Here is a 13,877-nt window from a genome sequence, read left to right on the forward strand (position 1 = left end):
CTGCTAGAGTAAAGATTAATGATTTAGTTAAATGTGGGAGCACAGGGTCAGATGTTCAGTCTGAAAGGTAGAGCTTGCTAATGACAGCTGTAACATCAGTTGGTGAAAGGAGATCAAAGTAGCTGAAAGTGAGAAAGATGTTATGTTTGCTGGTTTGGTGGACTATATTATTTATGAGGTACACATCTGAGGTGGAAACTTGGGAGCTGTTTATTATATTCCTTCTGATCACAGAGTATCAATGAGCTCCTGGAATGGAGTAAGCTAAGTTCGGGTAGCTTTCAGTGCTGTATGTTGTTTGTAACCTGTCGTTATAGCAAACCTTCTAACAGGAGCAAATTTCCATTTTGTAAATGTAGTTTTTGACTTTGCAGAGTTGTTTACTTTGAGTTGGATTTGTTGCCATCTGTGTTCTAGTATTCATTCTTTTTGTTCTGACAGCTGCGGTTTGCATGTGATTTAAGGGTTGTGCAGGTTATTGAATGGAGAACTTTTTTGTTTTTCCCTGAAGCAAAGATGTCTAAATTGTGTTGAGTATTGGGACGAAATTATAGTAGTCCTATGATCAAGTTTTCAGAGAGATCAAGGCTAATGTTGGTGTGAGTAGTGGTAGAGATGGCATTTTCCCTTATTTAGCTTTTTGAAGTTGAGACTAAAGGTGAGAATTAGCTCTAACAAGTGGCCAACGGAATGTGTAGGAAGGGTTATGTGTTGGAAGAATCGTATGGTGGTTATGAGAATCAGTAGATTGCATTCTGTGGAAGTATTGATGCCACTGTCAGTTTTGAAGTCTCCATGAATAAGGATGATTTTGCTGAGATTTTAAAGGTTCTTCACAGAGTTCTTGAAATTCAGTTATAGAGTTATTCTTGTAGTGGGAGATCTATCTATGACTGAGATTCTGTAGCCATTGTTAATGTCTGTCTATATTTGACAGTGAAGTTTTCAAAGGAAGGGCAAGACTTGATGGTTAAAGGAGTGCTGTGAGTGCTTTTCACATATTCACAGCCAGTTCATCGTACTTGGGAATATGGTAGCAACACCCCCTCTTCTGTTTTTTTGGGTTGCTGGCAGAGTGCTCAGAAAGTGAGGAGGAGGATTTGGATAATAGTCACTTCGGGGCAATGACTGAACCATGTTTCTGTCACAACAAGGACATGGATGATTTGGATGTGAGGAAATCATGAATATATTATGCATTTGTACTGCAGAGCAGGCACTAAAAGAAATGTGCATGGTAGATATGTTACTGTTTAATGTGTTCTGAACTGAATTCAATCATGAATGTTTAAGTTTCTTTATGATCAAATAAGCAATTTTAAGTAGTTAGAGAGGTCACAGTATTTTTCATTGATAGTCTGGCGTTTCAATGCCTAAAATCCACATGGGGGCAGCAAAGTCATGCAGTTCATGTGGCAGATGAGTTAAAAGAATGGTTTGTGCTCAGTATCCTATAACATATTTATAAAAGGACACAGTTTTGGGTACATAAAATAGGCATCAGGCTGTACCAAAAGGTGCAAAGTTATAAAAGCAGGAGCCATACATTTCTGATAAGTTACAAAGGTTCCTCTATATTACTATCGGCACAGGAATACCGCTGGGCAATAACATTGCTACAAATGAGTTGTGGTATTCAGAATATCGTGGAACATAACATCAAAGGTAAAAAATGAAACCTTTAACCATTAAAACAACTGAATTATAAAATATAGTTTATTTAATTACATTGCACTTACATGTGTTTAATGTGTTTTTTCTTTGTATTTGTAAGCTTTATTTAACGTTTGTTATTTGTATTACGTACGATGTTTCCCATTTAAGATTTTTTTAAATAATTTTGTGTTGTTTTACTTTTTACTAGTCTGTGTTCCCCAAATCCAAACACTTTGCCTAAGATTATTTGGGTTGGAGTGAGAATAGTATTCTGACCTCCCAAAAGTCCAACACTTTCCCTAATGTTGGTTGAGCTGAAATTTAAACAGTAAACCTGACCTCCCCAAAATGCTCACTTTCCTCAGCCTTAGCTGGTGTAAAGTGAGCACTGAGTTACTAATGTTCTGCATCCACCATTAGGTAGGGACCATCGGCGGAATAACATTACACCATGGGCCCTATTTAGGGTGGAAATTGTAACACCTTTTGTGTCCATCACCACCAAGTAAATTTAAAAGCTCTGCTAATTCTGGTTTGCGATTAGCTATTGAAACAAATCAAACAGTATTATTATTGTTTATGAAAAATCTAATTCAGTGGTCAGATTAGTAATAAATATTAAAGAAGAATGACTGAACTAATCCCAGAGCAATAACAATTGCTTAGGTCTTGTGACGGGAAGATCTGGGTGCCAGCTCGGGAAGGGCAGCTGGGGAGGGTCCAGGATTTTCATTAACATTAAAAGAACCAGGGAGATGCCTGCAATAGTGATAGTTAAATGTAAAGGGAGTCCTGAGGAACATAAGCCTTTGTGCCATGGGCTCTCCGTAGCCAGTCTGCCATCAGCACAGTGGGAAGAGGATCTGGTCCCAGAAGCAGTTTGGTGCAGCTGAGGAGGAAGGGACTGCTCATTTCCCTAAACACATCACTGGCTGGCACACTAGCTCCTTCCTGGGGAGAAAGAAACTGCCATATAGGATTTGGCTCAGAATAGTACACTGTGGAAAGGGGGCAGTAAGGCAAACATGATGTCCTGACAAAGGGGGAATGTGTGTGCTTGTGAGCATTCTCTTAATTGATTAAGGAGTGTCCAGGAGTTACCCCCAACACCTGGCTAATAAATCCTACAAAATTGGCACCTCATCCACAGCTATTTCTGGACCTGCAGAAGAACAGAAAAGGACTGAACCTGATGTTTGAGAGCCGTGTGGAGACCCAGAAAGGCTGGGGCTCCTTCTAGGACCAAGACGGGTACTTCAAGGGTCAGTTGGCTGACCTCCTTTGTGGCTACAGAGACACAACAATCTGCAAGTGCCCAGCTGGACTTGAATTAACCCCTGATGGTGACCTCTTCTGGAATGGGTTCTGGTCCAGACATGCTGTTCATGAGGTTCCAGGAGCTTTATCTCCACAAACTCTGAAAAGATTTTTGACTTACAAGATAGGAATATCAGCAGGAACATGTGTCAAAGGTGTCCAATTTCAAAAGGAAATCACCAGATATTGCTTCAGACTCGCCCTGCAGGAGGATTTTGAGCTCCATAGAATCTAATGTACAAAGAACTGATTTGGCAAAAGTGGTTGCAAACTGTGCACCAACATTCACCGGGTTGTTTTTGAACTCGAGAACCGACCTATTTTCTAATAGGTTAGCTTGAAAATACAGAATCATATTGGGTCGCCATTGTCCTACCTCATTAATATTCATGAGGTTGGTCACACATTCTGACGCACTACAATTGGCCACAAACATAGAGATGATGGCGAGCTGGCATCAGCAGATCACCATGTCTGTGACTGCGTTTACATAAAGCAGCCTTTTTTATTATTTGTTTTCAGATGAAGACCATTTTCCTTGAAGGAAAATGGCATGTGTTTAAAAATAAAAAATTACAAATTAAAAAGTTATGCAAAGCCTTTTTTAAGGAACTGGATGTGGTGCCTCTGCCTACTCCTAAAAAACATTTTTCCAACATATTTTCCAACATTCACAAAGGGGAAAGAGCCGCTTTGGGGACCCTTACCATTTTAAAATGGGTTACCACTTCCATTGAGTTGGTGGTAAAATATTATTGTTTTGAGACTGGATTTCAGTATTTGGAATGGACACCCTAAACACCCCATGCCCCTTCCAACATGCCCCTTCCAAGTACTGATTCCATATTGTTTCCAAAACCCATTTAACAACTTGGAAAAGCTTTTCAAAACATTATGTGGGTTTAATACATTTCAAGAAGTGCTTTAGTGGTTACAAATCCTCATCTTTACCGAATCTGAGGATCTGAAAATATTATCACACTCTGTACATGAGGCCATAATTGAGAAGGTAGAAATTGTGACCATATGAAAATTCAAAAAGAATTTGACTAATATGAGGACTTTGACAGCTGAGAAATTCTAATTCCTCCTGCTCTGAGCCTTGATGAAAAAAGCAATGGCTTCAGTGGGACATCATCCAGTGGCTATCCACTTTCAAGAGGACTTTGCTGGATACAGCCTGCAACCTGCCACGCTACAGGATCCTGACCTCCATTTCACAGACTAAGTCAAAAGATGAAATGTTTGATCAGAACGAACCCACTTGGTTATATGACCCACACTCCAGCAAGACTTTGTCCTTATGTCCTGGTCAACTGTGACTAGTTATTGGTGCTTTACTTCTTTTACATATTTAAACATCCATATTCCTAATTTCCTTTATTTGATTGTGCCGTTTTTGTGCCACTTTACTCATTACATTTTCCACTGCTTTTCTAAATTGTTTGTGGGGTTTTTACTGGGTTGTGGTTTGACTTTTTAACTGTTTTGTTACTGCTAAATTCTTTGCACATTGTCCAAAGATAAGTCTGACGGCACTGTGCCATAGCTACCAGACAGTGGCGCTGCTACCTTTTCAAGATTAAAATACCAGCCATTTGCTGTTGTTTTAAGAGTCTTCAAAGGGCTAGGAATGACACTAAATAGGACTTTAAACACAATGGAATGTATTTATTTGTAACATTACTTTCCTGCCTTTGGTTACATAATATTAATTAGGAATCATTAACGCAGTTCTAGAACACATTGAAAAGTATTTGCTATTTGTATTTGTTGTTTGAAGTATGTGCAGACAAGCGTTAAAAGTACAGCCTTTCGATAAATGTGCTTATTTTTGTACCGGACAGGATATTATTTTATACCAGTGGCACCAGTAGAAAACCCGCCAGGTGGCAGCCCTACCAGAGGGTAGGGTTCTAGAGGTTTAAATTACTGAGACTGTATTTTAACTTAAAAGGTTTCTGGCCATTTTCCTTGTGGTGGGCCCCCATCCACCCCAATTATTACTCAATTTTGTTACAGATCTTTTAGCTGTATTGCATTTGTTTTAGTGTTATCAACATTTCATTCTTTTTGTCATTAATTTTAGTTTTACATTATTTTATTGACAATATTTTAAAAACTGATATTAGTGGTTTTTCATGAGGGTTAAAGAAGCTCAATATTATGGTTATCAATATTTTTGTCACAATATATTTGCACCACAATATTTTTGTTATTGGTATTTCATCAAGCAACAGTTGCAAAGTCCAGGTAACATTTGCCTTTCAATTAATAGGTAAGACTTGGCAAGACCTACATCCGATCAACATGGTATTACGTCAAAGCATTATACTACATTCTGTGGCCAGCCGACCCATGCCCAAAATTGCTAGCGTTCAGAAACAATTACATAGATATCATCAAAACTGAAGCCGAATCTCTAAAAGCAACTATGGCAGGAATACGAGTGGAGCAAGTAAATCAAATTATCATATTCCTATTTGGCAAAGACCAAAGCTTTGGCTGTAACTTCCTAAGAATAACCTGGGGCACGACGCTGTACAGCGGCATAGTTTGGTCAGTATGACTGGGAGTGTGTGAGCTTCAGATTTCCCAAGAATCACACAGGACATTGTATTCCAACATATTATGGACCAAATTTACTAAAAAGTGGCGCAGTGCGGTGCCAACATTTGCAGCGTCACTTTAGAAATGCAGGGATGCACCGTATTTACTAAAATACGGTGCACCTCTGTGTTTCCCCCTGCCCCGGTGCTAGATTTAGCTGCCAGCGCCAATGGAGGTACGCTTGCACCATAGTGCAAGGGTGTCTTCGTTGAGGGGATTGATTGTTTATGTGCAGGAAGGGATCCCTTCCTGCACATAAACAATCCAAGATTTCGATTTGACACTTCTATGTGTGATGCAGAATGCAACACACATAGAAGTAGCAAATCCTCATTTTTGAATGATTGTTTATGTGCATGAAGTGACACATTCCCACACATAAACATTCATTCATGGTCTTTCCCTCTGTCTTTGTGTGCTGCAGAATGCAGCACACAAAGAAAAAGCAAAAATGAGAACGAATAAAAGTATTCCTCCTCATTGTGCCATGCTAATGCCACCCTAAGGGTGGCATTAGTGTTTGGCAGTGCCACAGATTTACCTTCTTGTAAATGTGGGGCAGCATCAAAAGCAAAGGGTATTGCAGTGGAACGCCCTCAGCAACACCCATTGCACGCCTCTCTGACGCACAAAACTGCGAGAGAGGGGTACATAGTTATATGAGGCGTGAAGCCATAAAAGGTGGCTTAGTGTCACCTTGCAAATGTGGTGCACTGCATAGTGCCACTGGAGCGTCACTTTTTGTGTGCTAGGGCCTTGTAAATCTGCCCGTATATGAGAAGAAGAACATGAGGGGGGCGTAAGAGGCTTGGAAAGAGAGAGGAGCGCCGATGTTAGGGATACTTAAAATACAATATTTTTCAAACTAATCAATATATTTCAGGCCTTCAAAACATAGGAGAGAGTGTGTGTGTGTTTTTGCCTGTGTGGGCATGCAAAAAATGTCAGGTGAGATCTGATATGCACTTCACATTACCCAACTGAAAGCACTCGTACCTAATTTACTACAGAATAGCCCCGCGGAGCTACACACCTGATGTTGGCTCAAAAATTGTCCCACATTGCATACTGACATTTTGCGATCAGTCTTTGATTTTGTATTGTAACTTGCGTACTGAAAGGTCTTATCACAAAACGTCTGGTTGTAGCGGGCTGCAGAATTACCTATCTAATGAATATTAATTAGGAAGAATTGTTCTGACCCACAAAAATTAGGCCCATATTTATACTTTTTGACGCTAAACTGCGCTAACGCAGTTTAGCGTCAAAAAGTTTTGCGCCGGCTAACGCCATTCTGAAGCGCCATGCGGGCGCCGTATTTATTGAATGGCGTTAGCCGGCGCAAGCAGTCCGGCGCTGCCTGGTGTGCGCGAGAAAAACCACGTACACCAGGCAGCGCCGGCGTAGGGGGAAAATGGCGCATGGGCGTCTTAAAATGGGGCAAGTCAGGTTACGTCGAAAAAATCGTCGTAACCCGACTTGCGCCATTTATTTTCGACGCCCATCCCCCATCAACATGACTCCTATCATTGTAAAGATAGGAGTCATGCCCCCTTGCCCAATGGCCATGCCCAGGGGACTTCTGTCCCCTGGGCATGGTCATTGGGCATAGTGGCATGTAGGGGGGCACAAATCAGGCCCCCCTATGCCAAAAAAAAATATTAAAAAAAAATAAAAAAATACTTACCTGAATGTCCCTGGGGTGGGTCCCTCCAGCCTTGGGTGTCCTCCTGGGGTGGGCAAGGGTGGCAGGGGGGGTCCCTGGGGGCAGGGGAGGGCACTGTGGGCTCATTTTGAGCCCACTTGTCCCTTAACGCCATGCCTGACCCAGGCGTTAAAAAGCGGCGCAAATGCGCCGTTTTTAGCCACGCCCACTCCCGGGCGTCTCTTTTGCCCGGGAGTATAAATACCACGTAAAGGCCTGGGAGTCATTTTTTAGACGGGAACGCCTCCCTTGCATATCATTAACGCAAGGAAGGGGTTCACGCTAAAAAATGACGCACATTCCGGGAACTTTGGCGCTAGACGCCTCTAAAGCCATAGTATAAATATGGCGTTAGTTGGCGTTAGTTTAGCGTCGAATTTGCGTCGAAAAAAACGACGCAAATTCGGCGCAACCAGAGTATAAATACGGCCCTTAATGTATTCGGAGATGAAGTATTGTGTACTGTAGTTGTTAACTGCAGTGCAGCAGGCAATGGCCCAGATAGGTTGAACAGTAAACCAGGAGCTCCATCTAGTGGTCAAATAATAGATACAGTACAACAGTCTACAAAATCAATATTTGAAAGCAGCAGTGAGCAGAGACAGAAGTGTTGTCCATTCCCGAAAAAGTCACAAAAAAGTATTACATAATTCGGTTCAAATGCTGGTGATCTTAGGTAAACTGCTTCCATTCTAACAGAAGTGCACTCTCATGCTTCACGTGACAGGATACTTTTATACAAACTTGAAATGGGAAACCGTGAAGCAAACAAAATGGATTATATATGATGCAGGTTAGAGATCTATAGGGCAAAAGGTAGAGCAGAATATCTGAGGAAAACATTGTCAGCCACAATCCTTTGATGATAGTGTTACAATAAATGAATGACAAGATGTGTAAAGCTCTTGACTTCTGCGAGAGTGTCCCAACCCTGAGGCATATAGCCATTGGGAGGAGACCACCTTTTCCCTTGAAAAGGTACGTTTTCAGTTGTTTGCGGAAAAGCTTTTTATCCAGAATGCATCTGAGGGGCAAGGGGAGCTCATTCTAATGTTTGGCTGCTAGCACCGAGCAGGCAGAACTGTCCATTTCTTTCATTTGGTGAAGGGGATGAACAGCAGATGGGCCGGTTGTGACTGCAAGTATGTTGTGGGCAGTATAAGGTAATTCTGTCAAGTAGATATTTCGGGCTTATCTTGTAGAAAACTGAATGCACAACTGTCAATGCTTTAATAATGACTCTCGTTCACTGGCAGCCAGTGTAGCTGGCTACAGGGGAGGGCCTAGGAAGATTGAACAGAAGGCGGACTTGCATGCTTTGTGTCTTTTGTAGTCCCTGAGTAAGGTAATCAGGGATTCCTAGGTAAAAGATGTCAACTCAGTCGAGCCTGGATAGGACCAATGCCCGTACCACTGTTCACTGGGCTTTCCATGGCAGGAGTTTGAGGAATTCCCTTAACATCCTTAGACTCCAGCATGCGATCTGAGGTTTAAGGGATAGATTTATGTCGATAAGAACCCCCAGTGTTCTTGCCATTTCGGCGGGGGGGACAGAGTGCAACTGGCTGGCCATGCCCCTGACCAGTTGGGCAGGGGGTCGTTACTAAACAGCAGGACCTCAATTTTTTCAGGGTTGCATCTTAGGGAGTTGGCCCTCAACCAGCCCATCACAGCTGTCACACAGGACGCAAACTTGACTTTGGTTTCTGAATCATTGTTGCTATTGGTCAACAAATGTTTTGTATCATCTGCGTAGAAAGTCACTTGGATAATGAAGGATTCAATAAAGTATGCCGGTGGTGTCATATATACATTAAAAAGTGTGGGGCTCAGAGCTGAGCCCTGAGGGACTCCATACTTGTGTGTTTTGGCTTCTAAAAAATAAGGTTTGAGCCAAACTGCCTGTTCCCTGTCCTCTACAAAGGAACTCGGCCAGGCCAAAGCCTTCCACTCCACCCCAATGTGGGTGAGCCAGTGTAACAGGATTTCACGTAAGGTCATGTCAAATACCGAAGAGAGGTCTAATAAAATTAGAGCAGCATTGTGGCCAACATCCAACGTAAATCTGATGGAATCTGTGATTTCCATGAGTGCTGTCTCCGTGCTGTGAAGGGCACTAAAACCTGATTGTGATAGGTGTAGGTGGTTACCGGTTTCCAAGAATCTCATTAACTAAATGGTAAGGACTTTTTTGATGGTCTTAGAGACCTAGGGGAGCAGGGAGATGGAGCTCATATTCGAGAGTATTTTGGAATCTGGATTTTTGTTTAATGGGCATAATCTTGGGGATTACCTTTTTGCGTGAGGGGGGTACTATCCCCAAGCACAAGGAAGTTGTGAAGAGTTCATGAAACATGGGGCATAGGCTATCCTCTATTAGCCTCATACCTTGTGGGGTGAAAAGACCTAGTTTTGGCAAATAAACTTTCCAGTGCTTCGACCATGAAAGAGGTAAGCTGCATTAGTTTATCCTGAGCTGGGGGCACTTAATGACATACATCACTTGGGGGCTCATTATCTTGCATTTTTGCAAGGTTGTCCTGTATTTTTTTCATTTTAACTTCAAACAAAAGTGCTCAATTGAGAACAAAGGGTGGAGCTAGTTGCAAGTGAAGGTGCAGTGCCTTTAGGATCTGTAAAATCGGTTACACTTTGTTTAAAAATCTTTTGCATTATTGTTTGCTTTTTCAATTATATTAGAGTAACAAATGTGATGTGGCAGTTTCAGGTTAATGTGGTAGGTGCTTTGTGCTGCTTTGTACTGGCTTTTGTCAGCTTCATTGTATTGTTTTGCCATGTGCATTATAGCTTTTTACACTGCTTTCTTTCTTCCACTAGTTCACTTGTAAACCAAGGGGAGGACAACTTAAGTTGTAGGGTCCAATCGCTTACTACAGGGACATCTATAGAGGCAGCTTCAGTGAGCCAGTTGCTCACAATGACCTCGTCTAACACTATGTCATCCTTTAGTGTAAGTTTAGTGGCAGCCATAATATCCTTCAGTAAGGGTACATCCACCTTATCCCAGGCACAAATCTTGGCGTGGGCCATGTCCTTCATCAACACTTAAAAGGGGACGAAGGCCAGAAATAAGGGTAGTGCAAAATGATCTGACCATGAGACTTCTTTTCGTCTGCCTAGATCGAGTGGGGTGGTAGAAAAAATTGCGTCTTTTGTAAGGCCTGCTTTTTGTGCAGGTGTAGGTCCCATTAAGGTTGTGGAGTGATCAATGTCTGCCTGCGAATCAGACAGTTTTGATACTAAGCTGTTGGATGTGTTATCCAATTGAACGTTAAAATCTCCCAAGATTGTGAAGCTCGCATAGTGAATGATTTTGTGATCTAGTGCTTGGGAAAAGGAATTAATAGAATCTCCTGCATGACCTGGGGGCGATATAGCAGGGCTCCTGTGAAGGAACATTGGGAAGAGGGAGAGATGACAAATCCCAGGGCCTCTGGACCAGCCAGGGCTTCTACCTGGAATGTAGTGCATTTTAAAGATTTCTTAAAGGTTATGGCAACTCCTCCACCCCTCCTCTCTTCTCTATCTGCGTGTATGCAGGCGAAGTGTGGGAGGAGAGCCAGTTGCAGGTCAGGAATCCTCATTTAGCCATGTTTGTGTCAAATATGAATAATGGGGCAAATACATGGCCTCACACCCAACTGGCAATTACAACAAACAAATCTGAAACATAACGAGTGAAGATGGAAGTAGGCATTTCCTTGGCACCACTATACAGGATCCTGATGGTCACTTACAACAATTGCAGCTGGCCCTTACCATGGCATTTATTGAGTACTATCACGCCTGTGGAAAAATGCAGACTAATTTGAAAAGGTTAAGATCACGTAGTTTCTAGAAAGGTTAACCCTCCCTTTTCTTGAAACAGAAGACAAAATCGAGTTGCACTTCCTCATTAGTGGCCAGGAAACTAGGGCCCGTATTTAAGAAATGTGGCGCTGCATCCAATGCAGCGCCACTTTTCTTGCACACCTTAGCTCCCCCTAACGCCACCATGTGTGCGCTGCATTTAATATATGGGGCACCATGGCGCAGGGTAGGGGCAATAGCATCAAACTTTTTGACGTTATTGATGTACTGTGCTGGATTAGCACCAAAATGTTTGCGCTAATCCTGCAGAGCACATAGGGGCCCATTAAAAACAATGGTATGCCCCCTTTTAATGCCTGATCTGTGCAGGCATTACAAATAACAGCTAAAAATGGCACAGTGGAATCTCTTAGAATTGCCCCCCTTGCATACATTATGCCTGTGCAGGCATAATGTGGCGCAAGGGGTTACAAAGTAGCACAATGCATGCATTGCACCACTTTTTAAATATGGCGTGGCAAATTTGGCCTTGTTGGGCCACATTAGCATCATAAAAAATGACGCTAATGTGGCGCAAGGAGGCGCTAGGCCCTCTTAAATTTGGGCCTGGGGTGCAATATCTTACTTGGCCAGAAATAAAATGCTTGGTACTGACAACCTGTTAAATGAATTGTATTACACTTTTTCTAGCTCGCTGATGTCCATACTAGCATAGTTATTTAACTCCTAAGCCTTGACGAGAGCCATTTGAAATGGCATCATATCACCAACTTTCCATACTCAACACAGATTACACATGTTTGAGTAGGCTACTCGCTGCTCAGTCACAGCCACACATTCCCAGAACCCAAAAAACAAAATGGATTTATACCAGGTAGTAAGTAGCAGGTCCTTCATTATTAGGAGCTTATTTCATGTTTTTTAGGGTTATTCTAAAGAATACCCACATTTCGGCTAGTCTTATTTAAAGACATAGAGAAGGCCTTTGATGCCATAAGCTAGAAATAACTTTTCTCCACATTACGCAAATTTTGTATTACTGATTCTATGCTATGTTGGATCCGGCTCATACATATGTGTGACCTTTGGCTAGAGTTAAAAAAGGCTATTCCATTTAACAGCAATAAACCATAGAAAGAGGGGCATATCAAGGCTGACCAGTATCCCCTATATTATTCAGATTGGTAGTGGAGCAGTTTGCTAAAGCCCTGAGAGTGGTGAATTGGGTGCCCCACTGAATGGCGGCATTCACTCATTCTCGTTATAGTGGAACGGCATGCTTGTCTTCATCAAATAAGTAATGATGCGCCTGGGGTCTATTTTTAAAGCATGAAGGCATGCTATTAGTCGCAGCTACCCTGAATTATCACCAATATTTCAGCATTCATTCATGAATTCATAGATTGAGAGGGGCAAGCAAATTATCTAAGACACAACACTCAGGCCCTGATTGTGTGTAGCAGAAATCTACTAGAACAGGTAACTCTGGGCAGATTTCTGCCACTTGCCATTATGAGTTCCTCAGTGTCCCTAGGTCTGGAGGTCCAGTTTCAGTGGGTTCAAATGCACACCCATTCAAACCACAGCAGAGGCTGAGGGCAGGACCAAAGGCCAGCCCCCACATAACCACTACAGTACCACAGGTTGAGAATATACCACTCCTCCCAAGCAAGTCTAGACAATCCCTAGACACCTTCCAAGTCCTCAACCAGATGCAATCCCAGTGCAGCAAGGCTGGTGCAGCTGTGCACCCCCCTACATCCACAGCCCCAGACCAGTAGCTGTGACTCAGGGCAGACAGGGATTCCACCTGTTGCATTCTACTGAGATCTCAGCAGAGAACAGCACCACACATTACCAGACAGACTGTGTGGAATCAGAATGAAGAAGTGTTTCACACACTCTCCATCCGTGCATTGCCAGATGCTACGTTCAGGCCACTGCTGAGCATCCTTACCTTCTGGATCATTCCTGTGCTTCCATGCTCACAGCAGCTCTAACAGGTTTCCCAATATCTGTGTGGGGCATGGCACATTATTCTGTATAGAGTGAAGGATATCGTAATTGGATGTATTCTTAATAGTAAAAAAAAACAGTAGGAACTCCTGGAAAAAGTGGGAACAAGCCTTAGAAATAGCAGTTTACAAGGTGGTGGTCTTTCCATTGGAGGATGACTGAGTTCCCTAAATCAAAGATGACACAGATTCTAGTCCTGTGATGTCAGCTCCTGTGTAAAGCATATATAAAGGAGGCTCTACGAATGGAAGACGTGCTGCAATGCATTTCATTCACTGATTTGTTTTTTCTCTTCTCTTGGCCCCTTCATTTTATTTTTGTCCTCTATATTTGCTTCCAGTGTATTGAATCGTTTTCTTTCTGGATTTATGTCTTAGCTTAGCCTACATCTTTTCTCCTTAAGGATGATAGGAGGAGTTTGGTCTTGTGATGATTTCTCCAGTGCTATCATCATCATCATCATCATCATCATTATCAAGAAAGAATTACAAGATTGCCAAAGGAGTACTTACCCCATAGTGAGATTTTTCTCTTCTGACCTTCTTATAGGGATACTAGTCATCTTTCACCTAAATTATTCTGTGCAGGCACTGTGGCTACTGGGAGGAATCACCCTTTCCTAGGGCAATTAAGAAAGATTTTTCATGAGACCATATCAGTTTCTAGACTTTGTTACCAGCACCCACACTGGGGATCAGTCCAGGCTTTCTCCAATCAGGGCCCAGTCATCTGTCGATCCTAC

At 42.3% G+C, this 13,877-nt stretch overlaps 1 protein-coding gene across 2 annotated transcripts in view; it reads right to left on the bottom strand.

Moving 5' to 3' along the window:
* The window catches only part of TMEM232 (transmembrane protein 232), a 756,305-nt gene that overhangs the window by 677,946 nt on the left and 64,482 nt on the right, over window positions 1–13,877 (bottom strand). The window lies entirely within an intron of this gene.

Source organism: Pleurodeles waltl, chromosome 1_1 (genome assembly GCF_031143425.1).
Source record: "Pleurodeles waltl isolate 20211129_DDA chromosome 1_1, aPleWal1.hap1.20221129, whole genome shotgun sequence".
In the NCBI taxonomy this organism is placed as follows: Eukaryota; Metazoa; Chordata; class Amphibia; order Caudata; family Salamandridae; genus Pleurodeles; species Pleurodeles waltl.